The sequence below is a fragment of the Tympanuchus pallidicinctus genome, unplaced genomic scaffold (genome assembly GCF_026119805.1).
Source record: "Tympanuchus pallidicinctus isolate F22 unplaced genomic scaffold, pur_lepc_1.0 scaffold2, whole genome shotgun sequence".
Taxonomy (NCBI): Eukaryota; Metazoa; Chordata; class Aves; order Galliformes; family Phasianidae; genus Tympanuchus; species Tympanuchus pallidicinctus.
Window position 1 is genome coordinate 22,370,241 of NW_026294721.1, and position 27,995 is coordinate 22,398,235.

General features: G+C 38.1%; 1 long non-coding RNA gene across 11 annotated transcripts; it reads right to left on the minus strand.

Annotated features, from left to right (window-relative positions):
• Window positions 1-2,014: 2,014 nt before the first annotated feature.
• Window positions 2,015-27,902, minus strand: LOC128080396 (uncharacterized). Of its 11 annotated transcripts, XR_008206655.1 has the most exons (7): window positions 27,774-27,892; window positions 26,937-27,063; window positions 24,736-25,566; window positions 24,193-24,358; window positions 14,447-23,638; window positions 6,664-7,009; window positions 2,015-3,819 (listed from the first exon to the last, which is right to left on the minus strand). It is a non-coding gene; the product is annotated as an uncharacterized LOC128080396 (long non-coding RNA). The 11 variants fall into 11 exon arrangements; XR_008206652.1 differs by lacking the exon at window positions 6,664-7,009 and having other exon boundaries at window positions 27,774-27,891; XR_008206656.1 differs by lacking the exons at window positions 2,015-3,819; window positions 6,664-7,009 and adding an exon at window positions 9,887-11,192 and having other exon boundaries at window positions 27,774-27,891.
• Window positions 27,903-27,995: the final 93 nt, after the last annotated feature.

Sequence of the window (27,995 nt, forward strand, 5' to 3'; positions counted from 1 at the left end):
ATGATGAGAAGGAGGCTGTTTTCTTCTGTGGAGTGACAGAAAACATCTCAGAGGCCCTTGTTGCTTTTTAGAGTCTCAAAAATGGCGTTGATTAAAAAGTAACTATTCTCACTGCCACACTATTGATGAAAATAACACATGGGATGCTCATCTCTCACTTGTGTCACAGCAGATGGTGCCTTGTGTATGATATGGAGAGAAAGAAGTGTTATAGCACTTATGAACAAAAGATGTTGCAGAATCTGAAGATGAAGACATTGTATGCTGTCACTGATTTATTCATCAGCAAACTCTATGGCACATCTCCTTCAAGCAGAGCATGTAATAAGCTGATAGCAATTGTATGAAAGCCTCTGTATGAAAAAAAGGAAGTCCTCCATAGAGAAACATGAAGCTAAATTTCATTTCAGAGTTACTGTACATTTTATCCATCCAGTATTAGATAAGTGTCCAGCCATACATAAACTTTCATTTGTATTTATTCATTGTATTTATTTATTGGGAAGACTTAGATATATATCTGCAAAAGAGGAATGAGGATTAAAAATATCCTTGAGGGACTGCACAAGTCAGCTTTCAGTCTCAGCTTTTTTCATGTCACAGAAGTGCATCAGAAGCTGCGAGGTAGCAGAAATTCACATCTCCCTAATTGCCTGTACGAAACCTTTGAAGGGGAAACTAAAAGTACTGCAGAAACATCAGAAGTGTATTGACACAGCAAAGGAAGAACTAGTTGAGAAGATTTTCTTTTCATGATATAAGAACCAGCTTCAGATTTAAGAGATCCCAGGCTTCTTACAGTTTTCTTAGAGATCTCAGTGCTTTTTTCAGTAATAATTCTAGGAAAGGAGAACTTGCTCCTTTTTCCTGTGACCCAAGGAATACTCCAGATACACAGGTAAAGCTTTAGACCTGAAACAACCTACAAAAGCAAAAGCATAACATGAATCATAACTCACTGTTTTCTACAGAAACTTGTAACCTGAGCCTTCCAAGTGATTGCAGGCAAAGAAGCACATAACTTTGAGCTTACTCTTCAAAGCACACACATTATAACACTGTAACACAACGGAAAACACAGCAATGACAACATAGTAGCAAAGTCTGAGGGTCCAGCACCTGAGGACTTGCTCAAAGAGAGCAATCATAGACACAGAAATAAAAGAAAGACTCTACTTACCCTTAAAAGGCCCCAAATGCATAGGGAACTCCAGCAAGATATCCTTACTTCCACTGCTAACCCTATGCAAGGTCTGTGAAGGGCTGTATCCTGGCTCCACACCTTCTGGTCACTCATGTGCATTGCATACACCTGAGATCCCCTGGATTGGCCCTGCCTTCAAACCAGGTGCTCAATCACTGCTTCACCCCATGACAGCATTCCCACTACACCCAGATGTGAACAAATACCCTTAAATACAAATATTAGTAAAGCCATTCTGAGACTGTGGCAAGTCAATGAGAACTTTAGGTCAGACTGTTTGATTATAAGCTTTAAACTCATGTTACTGCTAAACATCAGCAAAAAATTCTGCTGTGTGCCAGTCAACCATAAATTGAATAATGATAGCAAAATCTCCTAGCAGAAAGTCTGTATATACCATACTGCATCTTCAAAACTGTTTGAATTCTGGTATTGCAGATGGGATGTCTTTCTGTGACTGAGACTGATACCCATTCAGTCTGTCTGCTCAGAATAATCTTATTTTTGGAAGGGGAAAGGGGGAACACTTGAAATAAATGCTTTCAGGATAGCTGTCAGATTATATACATGACCAATGGAATGCTCTTCTTTCAGTATCCTAGATGGAATTAATAATAATAATAATAACAATAATCAGGAATTCACCTCATCCCTCTTGAGACCTATTTATTACAGCAGTGATTCTGCAATTGATAAGCTACTCTAAGGATTTAGTGAATCAAAATAGGAAAAGCCTGTTAGAATTTCCTTAAATGCATCCTGGAGTTAAGACCCATTACTGCTAGCACACAGAATTACTGAGTCACTGGGAAGACTTTACTGATTTTATTAAGGGCAAGAATTAATGACAGCTACAAAGAACACCAATTCGAGACATAAATGAGCCAGAAAAATTCAAGCCTCCAGTCAGAGAGCAGGTATCAATCCATTTTAAATATATCATCACTGCAGTTATGTACAGACACTTTTTTTTTTTTCTTTTTTTTTTTTCTTTTTTTCTTTTTTTTTCCATATTTGTATAGGGGAAAAGGTGTACATTTGTAGTTATTTTATTTACATACATACTTTTACTCAAGTATTTTACCCATTGCATCAAGAGTGGATTGCTTTCTAAGTTTGATGGATGGGCAAATAGATGTATTTGAGTTCAGGACTCAATAACTTCACTACTATGGGTTTTTTTCGTTTGTTTGTTTTTTCTGCAAAGGCATAATGAATATTGGTTGTGCTTCCATCCTGGGAAATATTAAAGCAGCAACGACTCCAAGTCAAAGATATCTAATAGTCCTTCATGAAAAATAAATTAATCAATGGAACATGTCCAAATGTGTTGTTAGCTCTAGCTCTGGGAAATGGCTTTTACAGCAGTTGGAAACAAACACATATATCAGCGAAGGGTGAAGACTCAGTATGAATTTCTTTAGGTACTGTTACCCTGAGGGGTTACTTTAAAAGGCTGTTTTTTATTGTCAAATTTTTGGTCTGTCATTTTTTTAATTTTTGTTCCACATTTTGGCACCTTTTCTTTCTTGTCTTGTCATCCTAAAATAATGATGCTTTTTCTGAGTTTTCCACAGAAGTGAGAGCAGCAAGCAGACATCATGTTAAACTGCAGTATGAAGTACCTGTTGTGTTGTGTGGATGTGGCTGTAGGGCCCAGAGAGTCTTTGGACTAAAGAGACAACTAATTAACGTGCACAGTGAGTTCCAGCTCTCCTGCCTTAGAGCTATATACTTTTTAGAGGAAAACAGTGCACTTGCTAAAAACAATCTATTTCTGCTTTACTGGCGGTTGTGACATACTGAAACGAAACCTGGAGGGTGAATGGAATGAATTAGCACCTGTTTGTTCCTTAGATCATCCTCATGAGTTTGGATGAATTGGTAGGTTTGAAGAATAACAGGGAATATTGTCCTTTCAGTCTTTCAGCTGAGTATCTATTGTGCTGGCAAATTAAAGGGTTGAGCTCATTTTCTCAGGGATATTCAGGTTTCACACAGTCCTCATGGAGACTTCTGCGGCTACCTTATTTGTGCTGTGTTTGGTCCAAACAAATTTAGAGACATTGAGGAATAAATTCAGAGGTCCATCTGAGCCAAAGGAGTGATTCATCATTAGGTGTGAAATGTTCATGTATGCCACAGAATCACAGAACCACAGAATGGTTGAAGTTGGAAGTGATCTGGTCTAACCTGAGCTCCAGCAGGGACATGAAAGTAGAGTGCCCAGGTCCACATCCAGGTGACTTTGGAAGATATCCAAGGAGGCTCCACCACCTCTGGGCAACCTGTGCCAGTGCTGTCAACCACAGAGCACAGAAGTGCTTCCTGATGCTTAGATGAAAGTTTCTGTTCCAGTTTGTGCCTATTGCCTCTTGCCTTGACACTGGGTACCACTACTGCAGAGAGCCTTGCACTTTGCCTTCAAATGTTTACAGACATTGATGAAATGCCCCTGAGCCTCTTCTTTCCAAGGCTGAACATTCCCAGTCTCACATGACAGGTGCTCCAGGATCTTGGTGGCCCTCTGCTGGAATCCCTTCAGTACGCTCACATCATTTTTGCACTGGATGACCCAGAACACAATTCTCTGGTACACCACAGAATCCTGTGTCCTATAAGCAGAAGAACAGCAAAGTTACTTGAACATTTACACTTTCTGAAGCAAATACAAAAATCCACTAATGCAATGGAAAAAAAAATACCAAAGCCTCAACCCCCAAAGTCTCAGTCTTACAAAAGCCCACAACAAAATGACAAAAATGCAAAACAGTGATACTCAGAAAAATAACTCTTAAATGTAATTAGGAGATTCAGTGCTCTCCACTTGTTTCTTCTAAAAAAATGCAAAACAACAGGATGCTGTCTCAGCTCTGTGGGAACACATTAAACAAGCAAGTGAAACCAGAGGCAGGGGATGGGCTGGTGTCACTTTCTGTGTTCAACATGTGACCCACAGGCAGTGCTGAGAGCTCTCCCTGTCCAAGGAGAGAAGCAGAGGAGGAGCAAGGCTGGTTGCCTTTGATCCTGTTCACTGGGTCTCTGTTGTAATCTCAGCCTCTCCAAGGCCAGACATGCTAATGCCCAACATTAAGGAGTAATGTTTTCAGCACAGTGAATACAAACATTTGATGTTATCTGACATGTGTCATGCTTCTCACAAAACAGTGCAGATCTGAAAGACTAAAAAAGGCTTTATTTTTTATTTATTTCATAAATATTCATGAGAAAGAAGCATTGTTAACTGCTGATATTTTATTTATCCATTTTAATCAGCCTGTATTTTAAAACTTAAACCATTTTGACTCTACTTAATATTATATAGTTATTGAAATAAAGTAAAAAATGTACTTGAAAACAAACTAGCCCACAGCTTTGGGCCCTAAGTTGCTTTAATCCTTTTTTTCTTCTTCCTTACAAAATCAGATGATAAATATGAACTTGATAACTGCTACTTTAGCTGTCAGATTTCTTTTAAGTTTCATTCAGCATTATCAGTGTTTCATCACCCTTGTCTGTGATTAAGAGAGATACCAGCTCTCTCATAACTCAAAAATAGGTCCTTCTGCTTCACAGTAGTTAATACCTTTTTTTTTCTCCCATAACTAAAATCTATTTTCTCTGTTAAACTTAAAGTTGTAGACTGTACATAGACTTACACAGAGGCTCTATAGAGACTGCCTCGAAAGCTAAGGTTAGAGATAGGAATCTGTAGAATGCTAACTGCACTTGAATACTGGGTTTGCAGCTGGTATAAGGGAATGTAAACAGGCAGTCTTCTGGCAGAAACCAAATATCCTTAGAGGGCTGCAGTCATAGTGTGGTGATGAGATGCTTTTTCCTTGGTGCTATTATGCTCAAAATTCAGGTTTTCTCCTTTAAAAATACATCTTATGAATATTTAATATAAACTTTACAAGTAATACCATGTTTCTAATATCTGGTAGGAGAAACTGTAGCAAGATTTACCGAAGACTTGGATAAAATGGAGTCAGTGTGATTGGAGTAAAGGAGGAGAAAGGGTCACCCTTTCCTGAATACCACTTTTTTTGGAAGGTGCTCTCATAGTTTTGCTGCTTTTTTCTAAATGAAGTAAAAAAGTGGAAATAAAGTAGCAGGATAGAAGCAGATATTAAAAATAAATTATTGTTTTACTGTTCTATACACCTGCATTAGAGTATTTTGTAGTGCTTATTACTGTAATGTTGCAGTAAATTTAGGTCTGCTCTGTGGGGGCGTTTAATGCATTTCAGTTGAGTCTTCTGTTCTTTTTCCTTTTCCCATTAGAGATCCAGTGCTCAAGATAAATCCCTTCATTTTGTTTCCTAGCCAGGTCTTCTTACTCAAGCTGTTTTAAGTGGAAAAGCTTTCTTGAAACTTTGCATCTATTTTGATGGTGGTTAGATATCTGAGAAAGCTGATTGCATCACTAAACTCTTCTGACTCTACATATTTTTTTCTCTCTTGTCTTCATGCCCCCTCTGTGAACTGCCTGGCTGCAGCATTCCCAAGCATGTCCCAGGTGACTTGTAAGAGATTTCATGTTGAAACATTAAGAAAAAACCCCAGAAAATTAGAGCACAATGAAGCATAAATCTCAAGTGTTTTCTGTTGCAACATTACTAAGAGGCAGTATTCAGTAGTCAGCAGAAGCCTCTGAAATTTCTGGAGCAGTAGCTTTCCGTAAAACTGGAATAATGAGAAAAAAATCCACATTAATTCTGCCTGATCTACCTAAGCAAGTTGTTCCAATTGCTCTAATAGAAATTTTGTGCATAGAATGCAGGAAATTCACTCCAGAACTGTGCTACTGTAGTACCTAGTAAGACTGTAGGAGAAGGCTCATTGCCCAACTGACATTAAAGTGCAGTGCTTTTACAAATCTCATGAGGCAACTGCTCCTAATCCCTAATTATTTCTGTGGATTACCTTGTTACAAGACTATGCTTTCTCAGAAGTGCATGTTTCTGCTTACTCCAGTATTGCAGTCTTTCATCTAATCTCTCAGCATTCATGAGCCAGGAGTGTGCGCTTGTAGCCCAGAAGGCCAAATATATCCTGAAAAGAGGAGTGGCCAGCAGGGAGAAGGGAGGTGATTGTCCCCCTCTACTTGGCTTTTGTCAAGCCCAATATAGAGTACTGTGTTCAGGCCTGGAGCTCCCAGTGCAGGAAGGACTCAGAGTCCAGAGGAGAACCACTAAGATGATCAGAGGGCTGGAGAACCTCTCCTATGAAGAAAGGCTGGGGGGATCTCCAAGCTTGTTTAGCTTGGAGAAGGCTCCGGGGGGACCTCACTGTGGCCTTTGAAAACTTTAAGGGAGCGTATAAACAGGAGGGGAACAGATGTTTACAAGTGTGGATTGTGATAGGACAATGGGGAATGATTTAAAACTAAGAAAGGGGAGGTTCTATCTAAAGAATGATCTAATGATGTGTAAAATATAGATGTGTTTGCTTACACTCTTTTCTTCAGCCATTTATTTCAGCCTTCTTCTTAGGTCAACATTTTTTAACCTCTGTCTGAGACCCGCAGACAAGAGTAATTTCTAGATCTGACAGACATCATCAGCTTCATCCATTTAGTTTTGTTTTAAGGACCTTTATTACAGACAAATCTACAAGGATATGCTTGTGAAACCCTAGTGTTCCACTGTTGATATGAGATTAAAAAGCCTGAAAATTCAGGGTGACATTCAGTACTCTGAGTGACATGGGTTCCAGTATAATCCAGTCACCAGACTTGATATCTGAGGTTTTCAGTTCAATCCAGAGGTGCAAGAACTTTAGTGTTTTTCTACAGAGAAGCTGGCAGTGGAAAATGAGACAGAGGAAAACAGTGTGTTTGAGCAGGATACATGCAGCTCCAATAGTTACCTTCCTGAAATCATACAAAAACTGACTTTCTGATCTGTAAATAATAAATAAATATACTAAATATCTTTCAAAAGTGCCTTATAGTAAGATCTTGTATTTCACAAACAAGCTCTGGCTCTTACTTTTACCAGGAATCTTCGTATACAAAAAGCAGAAAACACTCCTGGAACTTCTAGAGAATAAAACTTGTCAGCAGTATTTAGTTTTTACAAGACACTAGAGATAAACTATGGGAATTTGTTGCCGTTCTAAACAACACATTAAGTCTGAGTATCTCAATTTCAGTCCACTAGAGGTCTGTGAAATCATTTATCAGAAACATTTTTAATCTTTTTTTGCAGCAACCTTGCTGACTCTGATACAGTCAAAATGAAATAAGCTTTTGATCTAGTTCCTATTGTTCTCATTCAAAGAGAAGTCTACAGTCATATAGAGAACTTTTTAATAGACACAGCATTTGCCAGTCCAGGAAACAAGCCTGCCTACTTCTTTATTCTTAGATTTGCATTGGGAATTGCTCTAAGTACTACTGAACTAATATTTTATGTTGGGAAAAAAAAAGCTTTTCTTACAAATTGTTATTTTTTTAATAGGAAGAGAGTACCATGTGGAAAGGAGAGTTCATTAGCATGAAATGCCCACTATATCATAGTTCTTCATTGTGTTAAATTTACATATGAGGAAAAAGAGCCAAGATTCATGGCCTCACATGGCTAATGAGACCTTCCAGAGTACTGGAAGGACACAGGTGTCTATCTATTAGCATGTAGCGCTGACTCTTTGACTTGCTTTCAAATTGCTTGTTTAGTTTCAAGGCTTTAGTTTCCAAATATGCCTGGGGTAATAGCTTTACGATCCTTATTTTCTTCTATACTAACCCATTTCCTTTAATTTCTATCCTAATTACAGTTAGATTAGAGCATATTTTATCCTTAATTTTATTCTGTATTTGTAGTCTCTGCAACTTGGCACATAAAAACAGCTAAAATAATGTTCTAAAAAGCATTAGTATATTTGCAGTTTTCATAAAAAAAGACACTGTGTGGTGTTAACATTCAAGAGCAGGAGCACAGCATTACAAATCATAAGATAATTGCAGCTATTCAGAGAGATTCAGGTAGGCTCCATATATCCTAATCTTTAATCCCAGTTGCTGTAGTTCAAAGACAGTGATTGTTGAAGGCATAGGCAGCAGTAAAAATGATGGTATTCAAGAATGTCTGAATTAATTTGAATGTATTATTTTCATCTTCACTCAGGATTAAATGTTTTACTTGGTTTCTGTTAATTCTTTGTATTCGGTTTGTATTCAGCATTTGGTTCATTTGTGCATCACTAAATAGTTCCACTGCACGATAATTTTTATGTGCCTTGAAAATATAATTAATGTAAAGCTGTATATCATTGATAAATGGAGGCTACTTATCAGTATTTAGCATATAGGGAAATGCAAAAGGGAATAATGTAATTTGTCTGAAGCAATTAGTTGTCTGAATTAGAGATAAAGGATTAAGGATGAGACATTTAAAGAGCCAAACAGTGAATAAATATATTGAATGTTCAAAAGTACAGATGTAACACTTTTAAGTTGGAAGTGCCTTGTAAAATGATGGATGTCCTTATGCTTTGTATGGACGGACACCGAGTAGACAGTCCTAAATGATACCTAGGTGTGATATGCATAATTGCCTTGGAAATCAGTAGACAGCAAACACTGTAATGTATTAAAGTCTTTAAACAATGATCATTTCAGCGTGTGTTTGCACTAACGTCTTTGAGTGGAGACTCCTGGCACTGTTATGTTCGAAAACCAATATCTGAAGAGTAGATTCAATTACAGAACAAGTATCTGCACTGAAACAAGAATTCAACTTATTTTCCTTATTTGCATGAAAACATGGGTATAGCCATCATCACTACTATCATGAATAAGTTGTGACATGGTAATACATAAAACTGCGTTTGAAATAATTATTCATGAAAGTTTTTTTGTAGAATAGAACATAGAAGATATCGGGATGGCTTTGTAAATTTGTTTCATGGGCAATTTCACAGCCTTTCTCTCCAGTTGAGAATTTGATAATTGATATTGATTGTTTCTAAAGTGAGTGCAGGAATGTGTGTAATGGTATCGCTATGGTCTATTTGCTCTACATGCATTGTAGCTGAGAAAATAAATAAGAGTCTCCATGTTAACAATTATGTCACAGAGAAGATAACTTTTGCATTTCTGGACCATGAGAATATAATATTTAGAAGGGATGAATCCTTGGTGTAGCATATAAATGCCTATTCCCACTTGAATGTCTGCCTTCAGAGCCAGAGTGCAAGACCTCAGACTGAGCTGTTCTAATCCTTGATTATGGAAGATGAAAAACCAAACTGTAATGTCTCTGAAGCTGTCTCTAGATTTCAACTCCTTTTTTTTAACAGGTAATAAGCACACAATGCTTAGTGTAGACCTACTGTATTGCATGCTGTCTGATGAAGGATAATGTGTCTGTTTTGGCTGGCTGCCATGGCTATCAACCTGATCAAGAGGAAGAAAATCTGAACAAAGACATATTTTCTTCTGTCTGCAACATGCAATCTGAGGAGGTCAACAGAAAGATCGTAGATGTCTTCATGCCACTCTATCCTCCTGTGCAGTGCAAGGATTTAATAACTGGGAAGAAAGACAGACACGTGCATCCAGCAATACTCTGTGGATTGTATGTAGAAGCTATGGTAAAAATTAGCTGAGTGCTGTTCTTGTGGAAATGGTGAGCGGGACTCCAGACCAGTAATATGTATTTATCACACTGCATGTGAAAATGTAGCTTGTTGGCTACAGCTGATTTATTTTGTGTTAGTGACATTGCTCCTAATTTTATCAGGTGGGAAATTGGGAAGAGACTTTGATGAACTTTCTTTCAGCATTTTTTGAAGAGTTGTTTCTAGCTTCTTTATCTCTGGTCAGTTTGACTCTTTTAACTTGATGTTTCAGAGGACGGAAAGCATTTCCACAAAGAAGTATGTTCTATGCAAAGCAATTCTTTCTGACTCTTCTTTGAAACACTAAACTGACATGATGCATTTTAAAAATTGTACCAGAAGCAGATTACACCAAACATAGTAGTGTAATTCTCCAGGTTCTTTCAACCACCCTTGGCTTTTCTATATCCACCTCTTTCTAGAAAATGAACACATTACATTATTCTAATTGAATATCTGAACAAATTTCTGTTCTTATTCATACTAAGTTCCCAATAGTCCACCTCAAGGTGTGTCTTCAAAAAAACACCTTTTTAACAAAAGCATGTAGCAGCTTACTATTGTATTGATCCCTCAAGAGGAATTTAACTTTTAATTAAGTGAAGCAGAGTATTTACTGTTCCTATATAGCTGATTAATCAGGGCTTTGCTAGTTGTATAGAGGAAAGAGACTAAATTAAATACACCTTTAATGAGTTGATAGGGAATTGACCTCTGCTGTCATCTGGAGGGCAATATGTAAACACAATCACTGAGGGGATTGTTCCAGAGAGGTTAGATAATATCCCTTTAAAGACACCTTAAGCAGTGACAGATTGGTGTTAAGAAATGTAACCCACATGACTGAATGAGGTTCATGGAAATTGTTGAAATTACCTCTAGATTATTAAAGATCACATTTGCTGAAGCATCCAGTACAGCACAGTTTAGCCCTTAAGAAAGCCCTAAATGATGTTCAGGTCCCTTGATGCTAAAGTCCTTTGTAAAATATATGGTTTATCTAAGTATCACTTATTTTCCTGAATATCTGTGTTAAGAGTTCAGGCAATGAAAGATGGTCACTTTGTAGAAATATCAGTAAGAGATTTGTAGTCTGCACTGCAGTGAAATCAGTAGCAAAAACAGCAGTTATTTCTGTAGAAATGAAATTTCACCCAAGACCTTCATCTCCACTGCAATATAATCTTTGTGTCTGTGTTTCATTCAGAGAACTAACAACCAATTGCTTTGTCATTAAAGTCTTTTTAGTGGTATAAACAGATCTGTGTCTTAGCAAGTGGCTGGAGAAAAAAAGTGGCTGTATTAGGGTTCTGGTAACTTAAAGACAGGAAGTCAGGAAGTTTCTTGGCCTATCATTCCTCTAGAAAAAAAAAAAAAAAAAAAAAAAAAAAAAGTACTTTGCCGGATGGCTGTTACACATTCTAAATGAATGAGATATAATATTTTATGATGGGGTTTATATTGATAAAAACATTTCAGAAGTATTTAGCTTCTCACAAATAGAACAAATACGAGTTTTATTTTATGAGAAAAAGTTTTGATGGCATTTTTCTTGAATTAGGAAAATATCGTGTTAAAGCAATATTAATAAATGCTTCCTCAACCACTCAATCAGTGGAAGAAATATTACTTCAACCTTTACATTATCTTCTTTCCTCTGGACATTTTGATTAAATGGGCATGTGGTCTTTATTCTCAGGACAGCAAAATTAACCTCAGTGATTAAAGGGTGACTCCGCCCTCCTTTCTGCCTTAGGCGCCACTCTAGTGACACAACTAGAAAGTAATTATCTTGACTCTATGAAAAGGAAGTTAATGAATTGGAAAGTATAATTGGAACACAGCCCTTACTAAGTAACATACACATTTACCTACAAAATAATGTCCTTGGAAAACCTGCTGTAATAATGGCAGAGTTTCAAAGGGAATCCCCTTAGATATTTTCTAACTTTTTTTTTTATGTTTGCAATTGTACACTGACCTGCAGATATGGAGTCATGAAATCATAAAAAGTAAAATTCCAGAGAAAACTTTCAAGAAGCCTTGTAGGACTGAAAGTCAAATTAGTTTATGAAAGAGCTTATGCTTGATACATAGTGACTGGTCTGTGGTGCTTTGACTGCCTATTTAACTTTCAGGGTGATAATCAAGCCCTTCAGATTCCCACTTCTTTTGAGCAAAATGCTCATAACTATTCACATAAATAAGCTTCTAGAGAAAATAAAACCAAGGGACTTTAAAAATTGCAACAGATATTTACAGGGAATTCACAAAGATAATAAATAAGTAGGTTTCATACAGATATAGCTAAGTAGCTATGTGGGAAAGGATTTGCTCTCCTTTGTTTTCTGCGAAGAAATGCATGTTGGATGGAGGTGGAGATGAATGGCTCAGAATTTTTATAAACTGTGGGAAGAAGTCATGGTCTCCCTTTGGAACACCAAAACATATTCTGCAGCTGCAGAATATGAACCTGAATACAGCTACACAGATCACAGAATCACACAGAATCACAGAATCACCTGGGTTGGAAGGGACCTCAAGGATCATGTAGTTCCAACCCCCCTGCCTAGCAGGGCCACCAAACGTACACATTCAGATCAGGTTGCCCAGGACCCCGTCCAACCTGGCCTTTAACACGTCCAAGGACGGGGCATCCACAACCTCCCTGGGCAGCCCGTTCCAGGGCCTAACTACTCTCCTTGTGAAAAACTTCCCCCTAACATCCAACCTAAATCTTTCCTCCTTCAACTTTGATCCATTTCCCCTTGTCCTGCTGTTGTCAGCCCTTCTGAAGAGTTTACTCCCCTCCTGGGTGTAGGTTCCCTTCAGGTATTGATAGGCTGCAATGAGGTCATCCCGCAGCCTTCTCTTCTCCAGGCTGAACAAGCCCAATTCCCTCAGCCTGTCCTCATAGGGGAGGTGCTCCAGCCCCCTGATCATCTTAGTCGCCCTCCTCTGGACCCTTTCCAAGATCTCTATGTCTTTCTTGTACTGAGGGCTCCACACCTGGAGACAGTACTCCAGGTGGGGCCTCACAAGAGCCGAGTAGAGAGGGACAATCACCTCCCTGTCCCTGCTGACCACCCCTCTCCTGATGGAGCCCAGGATCCCATTTTCCTTTCGAGCTGCCAGAGCGCACTGCTGGCTCATGTTAAGTCTCTCGTCCATCAGGACCCCGAGGTCCTTCTCTGCCGAGCTGCTCTCAAGGCCCACTCCTCCCAGCCTGTACGGGTGCCTGGGGTTCTTCCGGCCCAAATGCAAAACCTTGCACTTTGCCGTGTTGAACCTCATTAGGTTCACCCGAGCCCAGCCCTCAAGCCTGTCGAGGTCCCCCTGAATGGCATCCCTTCCTTCCGCCGTATCAACCGCACCACTCAGCTTGGTGTCGTCAGCAAACTTGCTGAGGGTGCACTCAATTCCTTCATCGATGTCATTAATAAAGATGTTAAAGAGCACCGGTCCCAAGACAGACCCTTGGGGGACACCACTTGTTACCGGCCTCCACCTGGACATAGAGCCATTGACCACCACCCTCTGTCTGCGGCCTTTCAACCAATTGCTTATCCATCGGGTCGTCCACCCATCAAATCCACTTCCCTCCAATTTGGAGATGAGGATGTGGTGGGGGACCATGTCAAAGGCCTTGCTCAGGTCCAGGTAAATGACATCGGTCGCCTTCCCTTCGTCCACCAATGCCGTCACTCCATCATAGAAGGCCACAAGATTAGTCAGCTACTTCCGTACCCCAACCTCAGCATTCCCAGTGTGCAGGGAAGAGGAGAATGCTACTCTGTTGCTTCTTCTTCCAGACACTGAGTTCCCAGAGACTGTGCCAGAATGTAGGCAACTAGCAAAGCCTGCCTGATTTACACCTACAACCACAAAATGAGTAGCTTATTTTTACCTTCTGAAAGAAGGGGAGAAATCTTCTGAAAGTCCCCACCAATTTAGGTTATCACAATGCAAACAAACAACTTAGATAACCTTGTCTTGCATTCTTTTCCATGAATGGTTGGATCAGATGATTTGGCTCCCTTCCAACATAGGCATGATTTTGTGATTCTACTTCTTAAAAAAGATGATGTTGCTCTTTCCACTTCTTGATGGGAAGTGCTGTGAAATTTGTCTTCCTGGGTACAGGCATACAGTTGGGTTTGTTGTATCACCAGTTTGCATTTGTAAGTCCCTGATTTGTGAGCTGGATAACTTGAGACAGCAGGGTCAGGTTGTTAGCTAAGTTTCATTTGAAGTCTCTTTCACACATAGATTATTATAGCAGATGTGTTCATCTTCTCTTTGGCATGAGGTTTAACTATACTGTTGCAAGTTCTGTAGGTTCAAGCACAGATGGGAATATAAAAACCTACGCTGGGAGATGCCCATAAACCAGGATATTGCTGAGACCTGAGCTCAGAGATTCTTGTTCTGATCATATTTGTTCATGTGAAGGTACCAGTGCATCTGGAGTCTCTGTGCCTAACTCTGAAGAGGAGTGGTCATTTCTATGACCACTTCAATGAATGAGTTTTTTACTCCAGTGCTTCTGATATGCTTGTTGTCTGTCTAGTATGGTCAGGCCTGTCTTTTGTATGGAAGGAGACAAAATCTTACCCCTCATTCTATAAGAGAAGATGACTCTATTGACTTGACATGCAGGGTAACTCTGAGAATTTAAGAATTTCTGGGTAAAAAGAGGATATTTTTGTGCTTTATTTCTTTCCCTTTCATTCTCAACAGGTACGAGCATAATTTAATCTAAAAAAAAAAAGCCACACTGTGAGCAAATACTTTGAGCCATTATTACTGTATTATAATGAATACACCTCAAGCAAAAGCAGAATTTCTGAGGTTGCTTTAATGACTGCATCTTGCCAGCAGATTGGTTTGTATTTTGTGAGCTGTTTTCCCACTTTAGTTCCTTCTGTTCACAGATATTAATAAATAACAACTTAGGGTGTGATTTATTGCTCCAAAGTATTGTCTTTACCACATCAATTAAATAAATACACATCAAACATAATGATAATTGTCTGATGCTCCTCTGGGTTCACTCCCTGGCCTTCTGTTCTGTGTAGTTCATATAATTCGTATCTGTAGATTATGATGATAAACAATCAGGATTGTGGAAGAGATATATTTTGCTTAACATCAACATATTTCAGCCTCTATTAGTGACAGTGTTTTGCTGAAGAGAACTGAATGTCCATAAGCCACCTGTCCTTTAGGGGAGTTTGGGTTTAGCATTTGAAACTCTTAGCTCAGTAACTACTTTTAAGAAGTGAAATTACTTTTACTTTGATTAATACATTATATAATAAAGACACTGTTTTTCATTTCCATAGAAGAAAGTAGGTATTTATCTCTCTTTTTGTTTCTTACACAAAGGGTAGATGAAAATGAGAGGAGATGTTCGTATGCTTTTCAATCAATCTCTATTAATAGGAAAATACATTTATTTTCACATTTTTCCTATTACCAAGAACTAATAACAAAAATTCTAATTAGTGTTATGCATGGCTCTTTTGAACGAATCTGCAGTCTACACATTTTTAATTAATCCCTATCATTCATATTTCTAATTAAAGTGCAATAATACTTTGAGAAGTTGCTGCTTAAAATGGCTGGGAGGGGACAATGTCAATAATTGTTTTTATTTCTTAGCGTCATAATGAATTCTATTTAAAATGTATCAGGAAAATTAATTTTTAAAATATACAGCAATGCAAATTTAATCAGATTTGGAATTCAACAGGGGAATATTTTCTAATTTTCAGCATACTATCTATAATAAATTTTTTGTAAGGAGATTTTATGAACAAATTCATTGATGCCACATAAGCCAGAAAATAATCTGCGCCTTTTACATTTGTGTGCTATTTGTTGTGATTAGAAAGGGGCAAATTTTTTTTCATATGCATTCATAGATGTTAAAATGCAGTTCATAAACACACACAAAAAGCATGAAAAATAAATCATGCATTAGGCAGGATGTACCTACGTGTTCTTGTTCTTGTATAGACCTTTGTTTGGCTCATGTTCCCCTTGTAATCCATTACAAAGTGCATCTTTTCCGCAGAACTGCTGTATAGGCAATCATTCCTGATCCCATGTCATGTAATTGATTATTCTTGGCTATATATGCGTGCTCCTCCCTGCTGAACTATATTATTATTCCTTTTCCAGTCTGGTTTGCCTATTTGTCAAGATTGTATTGCATTCTAATGCTGCTATCTAATGTAGCAGCAGTATATAGGGTGATATCACCTGCTGGTTCAGTGAAAATAATCTTTCTTCTACCATTTAGATCTCTAATAAGTATATTAATTAATACTAGACCAAGGGAAGAACTCTTCAAAACCACTCATTCTGTATTGTTCTGATCATGAACCAGTGATATTCTCTATCATCTAAGATTTTTACAAGCATTTTTGCCATTTGCAAGTTATTTTGTAATAGTTTTATCTGTACCTTAATTCCATATCCTATTTATAATAATGTCAAGTAAAAAATTCTCAAAATCTTACTCTATTTGGAAAACAGAGGAAATTAACTACTGAGAAGTAGTTAACCTCACCAGCTTACTGGAAAAACTGATTTAAGAGGTTTTATCTCTGTTAGACCAATATGCACTTTGCCTCCTCTATTTTTCACTTCAGGGCTCTTTCAGCTGCCTGGACATTACAATGGTTGATGGCTTCTCAGCTCCCACCCCACAGTTCTGTTTAGAGATAAGTCTGTATCATCAGGTATCTCGCTTACCCTCTTTAAGCTCCCTAAAACAACTGATATTGCATCTGAGACTGCCTGACTCCATTCTTTCAGATTGTGAAGTCAAATTCATCAGGTTTTGCCATTCAAAAACATTTGACTTATATAAGTATCTTGAAGCCTGTTGTTTCTTTACTTTTTTTGTCCCTACTACCTCTCTCCCCTCCCCTCAGATAATACAAGGAAATGTATAAATGATTAGAGCTAAAAGAAGACCAGACATTCCACATACAAATAATTCTGTGAAACTTAAATCTTTTAGCCTCTACTAAATATATTGTTAATAGAGCCCCTACTAGGCTATATTAATGATTTAATTTCCAGATATAAAAAATGAGGCAAAATAGCTGTGAAATGAAAAACTCTCCTGTGAAATTGTTTCATTTCACACTCAAGAATACATTCATCTTATCATGACAAGAGGTCAGCAAATCTAAGCTGAAATACTGTTTTAGTGTTGATAAGGTTCAACTTTATCCCATTAATCCATTTCCAGTTATCTTGTAGATAGAAGGTATTACACTGCAGCCTCAAAGACGGATGGAAAGCAATATCATCGCCATATACTTGCCAACAAAATACCTTAAGAGGCACTGTAGAAACGCTAAGGATTACCACTGTCTTTTAAGTATGGGACCTTGTCAATGGTTTATGGGCTGGTTTGTCCTGGTTCGGTGACTAGCAGGGCAGAGGGATATGTGGATCCACACCTCTGGAAACATGGGACCTCAAAATAATTGAAAACAGCGGCAATGATCTGAGGTGAAACAAATTTACTAAATATAGTATCAGAATGCAAGATAATGCAATATAATGGAAGTTAATAAATCAAAATATAATGAGAGAGAGAGTGTGTCTGAAAAGTGGATAGGCCTCACTGCAGTGCTGAGGTAAGATGTGCAGTCCAGTTGAGCTGATGAAGAAAAGCAGGTGGAGAAGTGCAGATGAAGAAGCGCAGGCAAAGAAGAGAACATCAGGTGACCTTATCAGGACTTATATCTCCTCACTGATCGCAAAGCCCCCTGGGGAATGTAGCTCTTCTTCTCCTCCGGACAGGCACCTGGAACTTGAGCATCAACAGTCAAACCCCCAGTACATTACATGCTGTTATGATGTGTAATACCCATAACCAAAAATCATAAAACCATGACAGACCTAGGGAAACTAGTGGTGTTTGAGAGGGCTAACAGCATACAGACTATTGTGGTTGCTGAGAGCTTAGTTACCTAAAATTAATCCTGTTTGAGAGAAGATTTCAGGATGTATTGCGACCTTCACAATCAGCATTATTTGTGCAAAAACTTTGTTATTCTTACAGCATCATATTCCAATCTCAGAAACTTTTTAGACAACATCAAAAAAACTCATTTACAATGCTGGTATATAATAACCACTTCAGGAATATTTAATTGAAATGGTAAGCATGAAACACCTGCAGTTGTCAACATAACTTTATATATCTTATTAGCCCACAGCTTATGTTGTAAAACAACAGATTGCAGAACTTTTTTCCCTCTTGGAAAACTTCTCTACAAATATAAACTTTCTCTTTGCCACCTCAACTCTTTTCTCAGCCTTTTTTTCCCAACTGCAAGATGCTTATGCAGCTGCAGTATCAGTTGGCATCCTTTGATCTGGTGACCAATATGACCAGAACTGGACAGGTCTCAAGTCTTCGTTTTTCTCTCCATCAACACTTGTTCAACCACAACCATAGGGTACATGGACTTTTGCCCAGACTACAGACCAAACACGTACATCAGTGACATGGGTGGTGAGGTGCTGAGATAAGGTGCTGAGATAAGCTGTGGTGTAAAGCTGATGGTACTGAGGTTCACCTGTGAAAAGCCTTGTGAGCTTTCCTTCTCACACAATTAATTGTTGGAATTGTGTTCTATCTTCTTTGTAAGTGGTACAGAATTACATCAGAGGATTAAACTGTTGAGTTTGGCTTCTCTGATATTTAAGCTACTGGTTATTTCTATACATGCATTAAAGCAGAGATCCCTGTGAGGCTACCCATAAGAATAACAGTTTAGGAGAAAAAGCTCCATTCTATTTGTTGAATAAAATAATTATTTCAGTGTTGATATTTTTTTTAGCTCTTTTTCCTTTTTTAGTCCCATCTGTTTATTAATCTAAAGGAATATAGAGATTTATCTTATTACTGACATGCTGATTTTGGTGTGTCTAGAAGCAATATTTGAGTGACATAATTAAACTTGGTGCTGAGACTGTTTTAATTACATTAATTTTAATTATATACAGTACATTTTAATTATGTAGACTGAGACAGGCAAATTTCCATCTATTAAGATGGTCTGCAACTCACATAATGGGACCCTATTTCTGTTTGTTAGTGTTACTTTTCTTGATGGCTTCATTATTGGCGGAAGGTGATTTTTTTTTAAATCCCACTTTAATTTGTATTTTTAACAGGCACATTTGAAATTCACTTGACAATATTCCTTGCTCTGCACTGGAAGGATGTATTTTAAACCAAATATTCAAACTAGAGGAAAACAAAGGAAGCTCTCTGTGTGTTACCCAGTTCCTCTGTCAGACATGACTTCCAAGGGCTGAACTGGGAAACCACTTTGAGTGTTTTTGAAACACCTGAGGAAAAATTATGTGTAATGTATGAATATTGCCCTATCTCTATGTTCACCACAAAAACTTCATGGCTATGCTGAAATGTGTTTTGAGAGGGAATGCTTATTTACTATTAAAGATAGAATTCCCAAGCGCGGCTTTAATCTCTGATACTTTCTTAGATCTTGTTTTTATGTCCCTGATGTGGCCAAGGGCACATGTATCTTCTATCTGGAACATAGTAGTTACTCTCCAGTCCTTGCAATGTTTCTATTCATGGTGTGCTGCTTGGACCATGGCTGCACTCTTGACATGTCCTGTCCTGTCCTTTGAAACGCAGGTTTCTCCTACCAAGTCTAAGGCTACTGATGACAGTACTGGGCTCAGAATCAAGAGTCTTATTCACAGAAGTCTCTCCATATATTTTTGGTCTTACTTGGACATTGTACTGGAACTGATATAGTGTGTCCAGATCTGGAGGAGCATGCAGAGTTGTTTGAGTGGGTCCAGAGGAGGCTGTGAAGATGATCACAGGGCTGGAGCATCTCTCCTATGAAAAAAAGCTGATGGAGTTGGTCTTGTTTAGCTTGGAGAGGAGAAGGCTCCAAAAGACCTCACTGCAGCCTTCAAGTGATTAAAGGGAGCTTATAAACAGGAGAAAGATATTTTACAGGGGAAGACAGAGGTAGTACAAAGGGTAATAGTTTTAAACTAAAAAAAGGGAAGATTTATACTGGACATTAGAAGATGATTTCTTACTCAGAAGGTGGTGAGGCAGTGGCAAAGGCTGCTCAGAGAAGTTGTAGCTGACTCATCCCTGAGTGCACTCAAGGCCAGGCTGGATGGAGTCCTGTGCAGCCTCATCTAGTGGGTAGCAGCCTGCCCATGGCAGGGAGTAGAAATTGGATGGGCTTTAAGGGCTCTTCCAACCCAAGCCATTTTGTGATTCTATGATTATTAGGATACAGTAACTCTGTTTCTTTGCATTTTGTAGTCTGCTTTGGATATAGATAGTGTTTAATTCTTGAAAACACTTACTAACACTGTAAGAAGCTGATACATTCACAGCTATCATTTACTTCTACTGTCTTTGTTTCCTAAACTGCAGTCTGACATTGAACTAACTCACTAAGCTTAGCCTTGACAACTGTCTCTCAAAGACCAATACTGCTTTACTGAACTTCCTTCACTGTAGGATTTTGGAAATTTTTGTATTTTACTTTGGAAGACTTAAATTCTCAAGTGAGAATAGTAAGTAAAACAAGCAATGAATTATAACTTTGAGAAGAGAAACAATCTCTTAACTAAATGAATGTCTAGCTCTGGAGGGTTATATTTCGATGCCTGTAACTAGTAGTCTAGAATTTGGACCATAAGTGTACATTCAAGTATACCAGAGTGAATTAGGAGTTTATGTTTGGTCTTCAAAAAGGAACACAGCACTTAGTGAAGTTTTATGCAGTCAGATGAATGAATCGATCTCATCTCATTAAGTACCTCAATATATCATACTGTTCTCTTTTAACTGCTTCCAGGTGGACATATTCCCTTCCCAGTTCAGATGGCTGCTTCCTGTGTATATATCTGACCTAAACCATTTTTGCAGAAGAGGTAGGACAGTAATACAACAGATAAATCAGTGTGTATGAGGGAAAGGGGCAAGATTTTCAGTATAGAGATAGTTTGCAGTATGGAGATGATTTGCAGCTGAAGATAGCAAACTTTAGCCTTCAAGCAGAAACAGATAATTTAGCTTAGTCTTTAAATTCTCAGAATACTAAACTGTACAAAGTTATACACCAAAACATAAAAACTGGTCAGATGTTTTCTACTGAGATTTCAGTTCTTTCCCTCTCAGGGAAATCTTGATTTTGGTATTTCAAAATATTTAGTAATTAATTTAAAATGTAATTAAAACACAGATTTAACAAGGAAACATATGGTAGGTCTGATCCAGTATGGAGCAAAATAAATCTTTTCAGTGAAATGAAATAAAATATTTAAACTCAAATTGGTTTAAGAAAATATTCATAGGCAATTTTCCCTAGTTCATTGCCAATCCAGTAGTAGTCTGGGTTCCTTTCTACCTTATCAGCCATGCTCCCTGAAGCACTTTATTCCGCATTATGCAGTGTGGTTTTGCTCCAACCAAACTTTGCACTGTGAATCATAAGAAACATATCATTTCAGGAGAGATGATTTCTATGTCAAGCTTGGCCCAGATAGAAAAGACGCCTCATAGGACAGAATATCCACATATGGGAGAGCCCAGTGAATATTGTCCTTTTTCCAATTTAAAAGTTTCTTCTGGAACTTCCACTCTGTAAAGTGTATTCGTTCTCCAGAATATTGTCATAATTTGGTAGAGTCAAATGGTTGACATGACAGAACTGTCTTTGCAAAAGAATTAATTGTGAATTATTGGAAAACAACTGAAAAAAAATCACATTTAACTTCTTAGTTATTCCTTTGGCTCTTACACTAAACACTGCAACTACAGAGAACAGTTCCAACAGCATTGCAAGTGCTTTTTCTTCTTTTTTGCCACGATCATTAATTAACAGTACTAATGCTGAATTTCATCTTCTAATTTTATCATTAAGTCATTCAATACCAAGCTTTAACTTTGACTAACCTGAGTCAATCTTTGCAATGGATTGGCTTTGGTTAGATGTCAAGTTCCTACCCAGCTGCTTGTTTACTCATCAGGAAGGAATGAGGTAGGGGGAGAAAGCAGGGAAAAAAACATAAGCAAAAAAGACAGGGAAATCAATTACCAGTTACCATGGTGGTGAAACAGTTTTGACTTCTGGAAAATAAGTTTCATATTTTTGCAATTATTTAAAATACTGACACTTTCTCCTGTATCCAGCATGGGGTAGCCCTGTTCTCTTTTCACAATGGCTTCCCTATTAAGCCACTCTGCCACCAACACCTTGCCAGGTACATCATCAGCAAAGGCTGATACTGTGCTTTAAGTGACATCTTCATATCACTTATTAATGAGTGCACAGATCAGTGAATACATCTTGTAAAAGTCAGTATGGATTCAGCTGATATCCACTACTTCTTGCACCTGTTCCTACATTTCCTTCCTCAAGTAGTTACTTGTGTGCAGGACTCTTTCCCACAGTGGTCAGGTATATGGGTCTCCCTTAAACAGGAATCCATTGAGACCTCAAGGAAATATGAGAAGGAAGTATGAATATCCTTGCAAGGCATGACCTCACTTCTGCTTCGTGGCAAATAAAGGTATTTCACACTCGTGTTCATTTGTAAGTTGCATTTTAATAGTCAGATGCACTCTGCATCAGAAGATTGTGCTAGTCCATGCAGAAAAATTTAGTATGATAATCAAAAAGAATATGGATTTTTATAAAATTAAACCATTTTACAGTCCTGTGAATTTAAACTTAGAAGGTGGAGTGTAGACATTTAAGTACACGTAATCAATGTGCTACAATAAAACTCTATAATGTGCTTCATACAGGCTGTGCCCTTGAATGCAGCATTACAGCTCTGTCCTGAGTCTCACATGATGCTTCTTTGCTCAATATTGTTGAATGTACTTCACAAAGCAGTAAAAATCAGAAGGAATCCTTTTTGTTGACCCTCAATAGGTTCTGGTGACTTGTCAATAGCAGGATTAGACTTAAGGTTAATGCAAGAAGAAAAATGTATGCAAAACATCTCATAGAGAAAATGCTACATAAAGAGAAAGGAAAAATTGCAATGAAAATGAAGAGGACTGGGTGGACTCAAGACCAAAGAGCACAGAAAGAATGGAATATAGAAAATAGAGACATCAGAGGCAAAAAGAATAAAAGAACTTTAAGAGGAAAGAGTTCTTGTCCTTAACAAACTGAATGTTATGTTTTCAGTGTCTCCATTTTTCTGAGACTGGTACACAGACTGGTGTAAAAGTGTTTAGGTACAAGTTTCAAAACATAATTACATTGCAAGGCCTGGTTATATTCTTAAAGAACCTTGACCAAGGGTCAAAACTGTTGTTACAGAGGAATTAAATTTTTTGTCCCTTATTTTCTTAATGTTTCAATTGATTCTACAGTAATGATAGTTTGAATGAAGACAAAACCGCTCGTCCATTACCTGTAGTCCTCAAGAGGGAGAGAGACTCTGAAACAAGCGCTTATATCAACACAAGAGCTAATGAAGGGTAACACCTCATACTGCTTGCCTCTTGCTGAATACTTATTTCCATAATATTCTCCCAAAACTATATCTATGTATTTCTCACTCTGGAAATCTATTCTAGCTTGTTTTCAGGATGTAGGTTATGAGATGTATTGTGGCAGGATCTAATCTGTTGCTCTCAGCAGGATGACTTACCACTACAGGAATGATGTTGGAAAGATTTTGTTTTTACCTTGACTTTGTTTTTTTCTTCTTCCAGATGGATTTTGCTCTTGCCTGTGCTATAGCCTAAATGGGAAGCAAGCACAGAGAGAAGTCATTTTGCAGCACTGTGAATTTTTTTTTTTTGTTTTGCATTTGCTTATACCATTTACAAGACTGATAGCTCTGATCACAGAAGAGCTCTGAACTCTAAGCAATCAAATCTGCAAGTTCCATTTTACAATCTCAATTAGAACATAGTATTACCAATGAATTAAAGAATAAATAGAGATGTGCTGACTTATTTGGAAAATTAATGGTGTTGGCTGTAAAGGAGAGTGGACAGAGCAGATGTTTGATGTTTGCCCTTGCATAACTAAGCCACTGAAACTGGGATTAGATTTGAGAGCAGGTATAACGTCTGAAACAAAAACATTTTCTGATAGACAGGCTCACATCAGTCATATTCCACCATTCACACTGTTTCCAGCCACAACAGTGCAGCAGTATTTTTCCAGGTGGGAGATGCCTGAGCTGATTATTTTGGAAAACAAGTTGCCGGAGGATATTTTGTCACTGCTTGCATTAAAAAAAATAAACCAACTTCACGTATGATTTATGCCACAAAAAAAGACACTCACCCAAGCATAAATGAATATAAATAAAGGAAACAATTCTCTTTAGCAATATATTTTTTGGCAATATCAAAATAGTCATGTATTTCTGACAGGGGTCCAAACCATCAAATGCTCAGGCTATGCTTTGATTAGTCCCAGTGGAAATTAGCTCAGTAAGACTTGACAAAACCTAGGAAAGAAGTGATTATCCAATGAAGCACAAGAAATTAAAAAACAAATAAGTTTTTAATTAGGATAAAAGATATTTTACATATATTTCTTCAAAAGAATCAGAATCAAAAACATCTCACTGTGCTCCCAAAAGGCCTAAAGGGCGAAGATAATCAAGTTGTAGGAGACCTGAAATAAAGTTCCAGATCTAGCAGATATTTGATTATAGAGGGTGAAACATCTCCGATTTTCACAGCCCAGAGACACGTCCTAGGAAGTGCCTATAGTCATTCTGTGGTCCAGGGCTGATTTTCAGTTGGTGGAAGCCTCCAGATGTAGGAGATTTGGAATAAGCCCACCATGGCACCAAGCTGCTAATTGCAGCTACATGCTTACCTGAGCCATAAGCTGGCGAAGCTCAAGTCTGGTCACTAATAAGTGAAAGCAAGTAGTGACCATACACTCCCCACATTTTGCAGGTGCCTGGACTCCAGGGATTTTAAGGTGTCCCTCCATCAGTTTACTGTGGAGAAGAGCAAGCTTTGCCTTGCAGATAAATGTCACGGATGCACTTCAAAGAAAGTAGAGTCAGGATGACAGAATATCCTGAGTTGGAAAGGTCCCCTAAGGATCATCAAGTCCAAGTCCTTAGGTGTAGAGTTTATTCACTATGCATACAGATTACAAAACAGTGAAGGTGACACTGGAAATAAACCAGTCTATGAGGTGATATCAAGGAACACAGCATGATTTTATGCACTCAGTTTAACTAAATCCTCCCTCCTATATCCCAGCGCTCTACAAATAATCATTATATCCCCAAACAACCATTCTTTTAAATAAAAAGGTGGTTGTTCCTCTTAGTAGCTGATAATAGAGCTGTTTAGAAACACCAGTTTTCTTTCTTCCTTTTTTAACAATCATTAAGCGAATAATACTGATATTGATTAGAAAACTGTTCCAGCAAGATTGCATAATCAAATCTATGCATCCTGAGTAAAGAGTACAGTTTTCAATAGCCAGTAGACCTGGCATTCATATACACACACATGATCCTTTTCCCAAAACAAATTAAAAAAGTACTTAAAACTGCAGTTTTAAACTAGACCTATCCATTATGAGATGGTGCTGCACTGTCCTGCCATACTGCAAGGATTAAGCGTGGACTCCATCCTTGGCTGGAGTGCTGTATGATGTCTCATGAGAAATGTAGTCTGATTGAGAGATCTGATCAATACAAGAGAAAAAAATGTGAGCATTTAAGCATTATCTGTGCTGATATACTACAGCAGCATTTTCCACTACAAATCATAGGGGTATGGATTATTTTTCTAGTTACTGATGAGCATATTTTTCCCAGCAGAAACACATTTTGCTGTCAAATTCTAGTTTCAAGCAAATAAATTTCTTCAGCTGTTGCTCCACGTCATTGCTGTTTAGCAAAACTCTTTGTTAGTTGTCCAATGCTCTACATATCTGTGTTACACTGATTTCAAATAAGAGCTAAATGTTTCTCCTGGACAGAGATGTGCAACCAAAAAAAAAAAGTTAATCAAATGTAGGAGAATAAATTGGAGGAAAACAGAGTGGGCGAATCAGCCACGCGTAATTGAATTCTACTTTAAAGTTTGCTAGGGCTGCTGACAGTGGTGTCCCCATTTTCCTTCAGCCGTGGCTCAGCAGACTCTTAGTTCTTCAGTACCACAGACATCTTTTATAAGAACCACACTGAATTTAGGATGTTTAAAGTAACTTCTCAGTGTATAAAAAAACTTCCTAATGGGTTTCAAAGGGATACTGAGTTTATTTTATTTTGAAAAAAGACATTTCAAAAATAGAAGTAAGTTATGAACATGTCATCTGAAAATTATGGGGCTTTCTTGCTCATAAAACAAAGAAGCATTGTTTCCATGCCCTGAATTTAAAGTAAGACATCTGTCTATAGTGTCTTGAGTACAGGCTGTGAATAAAAGAAGATAATTTTCCTCAATGCAAATATTTAATAAACAAAACCGTATAAACAGAACTGCTAATGGAGATCCTGCAGAAATCATAAGCAGTGAACTGAACACAAATCAATACTTGGAAAACATTAGGTGAAAAAACACCAGCACCACTTACCAGCAGGCAGGTGCTCTAATCACGTGGGGATAGGGGCTGTCACACCAGCTGGGGGCTCCTGCTGCTGCCAGCACCCACCCATCCCTACTCAACCAGCACCACTTCAGCCATCAGATTCATTTTTGCCCATTGTTAGTGCTGTAGAAATAAAACAGGTGGTCCCTCAGAATGCTGGATTAATAAAACTGGTAACTTTGGAAGCCTCAAAGTACCTTTTTTATACAGATTTTCAGTGGCCAATACTGTACAGCAGAGTGTATATTTTAGCTCTCCCTCATCTCCTTCTTACTAGCAAAGATAGCTTTTCCTGGTCAGATAGTTTATTTTCTTAGCTAGATACAAACCTTCTCTAAACTTTTGATTAGAAGCCACTGCAACTTAGAACTGCAAAAAAATCATTGCATAAGATCTATCCCACAAACAGCACAGGGGCCAACTGATGATGAAACACAGTACAGAGCTTTCAACACCCTGACCTTCATGTAAGATCTCGTTTACTCCTGCTCTGCTGTGTTGCCGTGATCACTCCTGTTGTTTTCCACACCAGGAGGGGAGAGCAGCAAGGTTTTTTCTGCTTCCATACCCACATAGCTCTGCATTTAACTGGGGATAAAAAACATACATTAAATCATGATGGGATGCTGCCTTTTTTTTTTTTTTTTTTTTTTTTTTTTTTTTTTTTTAAGTGCATAAAGTAACAGTGCTTTCATAATATCTACATCTGCTTTTATTTGGCCTGTATATATGAAAGGGTGCGAGGAGAAGGATCAGCTGCAATTACCAGTTACGAAGTTACCTGTCTTCAGTGAGATAAAGACACTGCTCGTTTTCTACATGTCCATTGGCATTTGTTAACACAAACAGTCTTCTTCCTGCTTTATGAGGATACATTGCCTGATCTTTTGGTTAAAAGAGTAACACAGGTACTTACCCTGTGCTCCCTGCCTGAATGTTCGCTGCTGATGTACTCCTTAGCCCTGCACTAGCAAATTCCTAAATGCATGCAGCCAGTGAGATGATTATGGTAAGGCTGCACAACGACAGGCTCTAAAGAAGAGCTCCTGTGATTGAAGCCATGTGCCAAAAACACACACAGTAGTCCAATCATTCTTCTGTGAGCAAGAAGAGGTATAACAATTATGATACATGGATACCAACAAGGTTAAAATGCAGTTACAATCCTAACAGGATTCGGAAAAAACAAAAAACAAACTGTATAATCAAAGAATTTTAGGATGTTACAATCACAAAATAAACAAAAGAATTAGGCAAAGCAGACTATGATAACAAAAAAGAATAAATAGAAAGCTTACCCCTATCCTGGGCTCACTCACAAAACACCAGCAAAGGCAATCTCCAGAACAGATCCTTCCCTAATGGTAGCCAGCTCTTAAATAGGTCTAGGAGGGGTGGATTCTGGCTCCACCCTTCTGGCAGCACAGGTGAATTGCCTCTGGTTGACTCATGGCTCGCCTCAAGTGATCAAACAGAGGTTCAGGCCGTGACTCAGCAGTTTCCATACACAAACAAACAAA